Source organism: Pinus tabuliformis, chromosome 1_1 (genome assembly GCF_031772625.1).
Source record: "Pinus tabuliformis cultivar Carrire ecotype Pingquan chromosome 1_1, CPIR1, whole genome shotgun sequence".
Classification (NCBI taxonomy): domain Eukaryota; kingdom Viridiplantae; phylum Streptophyta; class Pinopsida; order Pinales; family Pinaceae; genus Pinus; species Pinus tabuliformis.
The window spans coordinates 94,793,138-94,795,842 of record NC_142297.1 but is presented as its reverse complement, the minus strand read 5'-3'; the positions used below and the strand labels follow the sequence as shown (position 1 = coordinate 94,795,842).

At 39.8% G+C, this 2,705-nt stretch overlaps 1 pseudogene; it reads left to right on the top strand.

The window, feature by feature from the left end:
- Positions 1-479: 479 nt before the first annotated feature.
- Positions 480-1,122, top strand: LOC149211808 (ammonium transporter 1 member 2-like; annotated as a pseudogene).
- Positions 1,123-2,705: the final 1,583 nt, after the last annotated feature.

Genomic DNA, 2,705 nt, shown 5'->3' with positions numbered 1-2,705 from the left:
GAATGTAAAAGTCATTTTGTATAGTTGATTGAGTCAAGAGAGAGTTGAGAGTGTAAGTCTGAGAGGTAGAGAGGAGAAACTCATGGATCAAATATTGGTGGGTGTGTGAAAACAACAGTTACTGGGTTTAATTGTGTGTTACTCCGCAACCCCTGGTGAAGCCTCCATTTATCATGTGAATGTATTTTCCTATGTTTTGATATCATAATCTAAAGTTTGGTTTGTTGTGATATGGCTTTAAATTTTCACGTCTAGTTTTAGCACAACCACTATGTTTTACTCTATTTTATAGTGAGTCATTTTTTGTGTTTTTAAGCCTCTATCCAGTTGCGATTTGCTCACCACAACTGAATTTGATTTCCGCAAGTGTTTTGTTGAGGCATAAACTCCTTTCCTCTGCCCTATAAAATCTTTCACATGGTATCAGAGCTCCTGCAAATTTTTAATAGGGTATCAGAGCTCTTGCAAATTTTTAACAATGCGCAGAGTCTGTGCAGGCTAAGATCACTGTGAACATCATGCTTACTAATGTTATTGATGCATTTGCAAGCATCATATTTTACTATCTCTTCGGCTTTTCCTTCGCCTTCAAAAGGAGAAGCAGTGCAACGACTTCATCCGCCATCATTTCTTTGCGTTGACGGATGTGCCAAATGAGAGCTACCGGTCTGATTATGCATATTTTTTGTGCCAGTGGCATTCATCATCATATTCGCAGGGTTCACCAGTCACTCCATAGCAGAGTGCACACATTTTTTGGTGTATTTGATCTATAGTTTGATTCACACAGGGTTTGTCTACCCGGTGGTTTCCCATTAGGTGTGGTTGGCTGATGGTTGGCTCAGCGCGTCATATGTCAAGGATTTTCTTTTCAAGGGTGGAATCTATGACTTTGTCGGAAGTGGGGTCGTTCACATGGTGAACAGGATATTTGACTTATGGGGAGTGCTTATTAAGGGGCCCAGGATAGGTCGATATGACCATGACGGGAATCCTGGCAATATCAAGGGCCACAATGCCACATTGGTGGTAATGGGAACCTTTTCTAGTGGTTTGGGTGGTACGGGTGATGAGCCTCATCATTGGGTAATTATATGGGCCTTAATTCACCTCCCGACTTAGTCAAATCGACTTTTCTCACAACTTATTACATGTTTTTTATTATATTTTGTTTATGAGATGAGTTAGAGTTGGATATTATGCCTAGTGGACTAATATGCATTGAATGCAGGATTGAAGGAGAAAATCAAGGAATTTTTGCAAATACTAAGGTTAAAACTCGAATGGGACAAGGGAGAGGGATTGTAGGAGGTAAATCCTCCTCATTTACTTATCCCCCATTCGAATATTCCTCCATCCATCACACCAGCTCGGAGTGCAAGCAGCCAAGCCATGAGGATTAGAAGGCAGCTGAGCAAGTGAGAGAAAAAGAGCTAGTTTATCTCGAGTTCGAGAGCCGAGCCTCCCTGATTTTAAGGAAGTCGTTGGGGACTTCAGTTGTATAAGTAGAGAGGCCTAGAGCCTCATTAGGATTCAAAATTTTGTTGTAAAAAGAATGAGTTTTGTTTTGAGCCAGCACTGAGTTAACTCAGAGGGATTAATCTCTTGGGTTAGGGTCCAACCCTATCATTTAAGGCTCCTCTTTCCTGTATATGTATATTGAGTTTAGTTTCATAGCTTCATTGTTAATTTGCTTTTAGATGCATTTACATTGCAAGTAGTGTAGATTGGATTGGTTTTTTATTAGTTTGCTTCTATTTGTGCCTTACTTTAGTAGCATGTTAGCAGGGATAAAAAGAGCACCACAATATTTTTAGCAAGTGTCTTGGCCTCACTTCCTCCCTCTCGGATCATGACTTGAGGAAGGGACCCTTATGCAGCCCCAAAAACACAGAATTCTATTTCTTTTATAAGCTTTGGAGTTTGTTGTCTTTAAATTAGAATTTGGTCAGTTTTTCAAAGTAGGACTTCATTTTCATTTTTTTTCATCTTCATTTTTGCAGTGGATCTCATCCATGCTTTCCTTCTTTTCAGCAACTTTCCTCATGCATAATGTAGGCAATTAGTTCATTAATTCCGCTCTCCTAGTTTTTGAGAATGTTTCTTGTTTACATAGCTTTTTGGAAAATATACATGTTTTATGCAGAGCAGGTGCTTCAGGAGGAGACAAAGACTTCATAGCCAGCAACCACCTTCCACTCCATCCACCATAGTCATTCCTTGTTTTCACCATCACCTTCACTAGTTTTCATCATTTTTCATAGAAATTCTTCCAAGCACATTGAGTGAATCCAACCATCTCCTATCTTTGTTGTTGACTTCTGAGTGATCCTAGACCTTCTCCCACTCCATTCCACCCATCAACCACATTTCCTAAGCCTTCCATCACCTCCAACACCTCACATTTTTCTCTCGGTTGTATCCTGTAGGTTTACAAGGTATCCTATAGGTTTCTAGTACATCTTGGAGGTTTTCCTGAAATGGACTATTTTGAGGCCGAATTGAGGGAAAACCTCTAGGAAGTCACCAAAAGCCTCCCAAGGATCTCCCACACCATCCAACCATATCTTAACCCTTCCAGTCATCCTCCAACATCCTTAATTCACCTGCCACATCACCAAAAGAAATTAGTTTGCATACTTGATTTTGCATGAAAAGACAAAAAGACAAAAACATATTTATTTAAATCCCTTCACTTGCACATT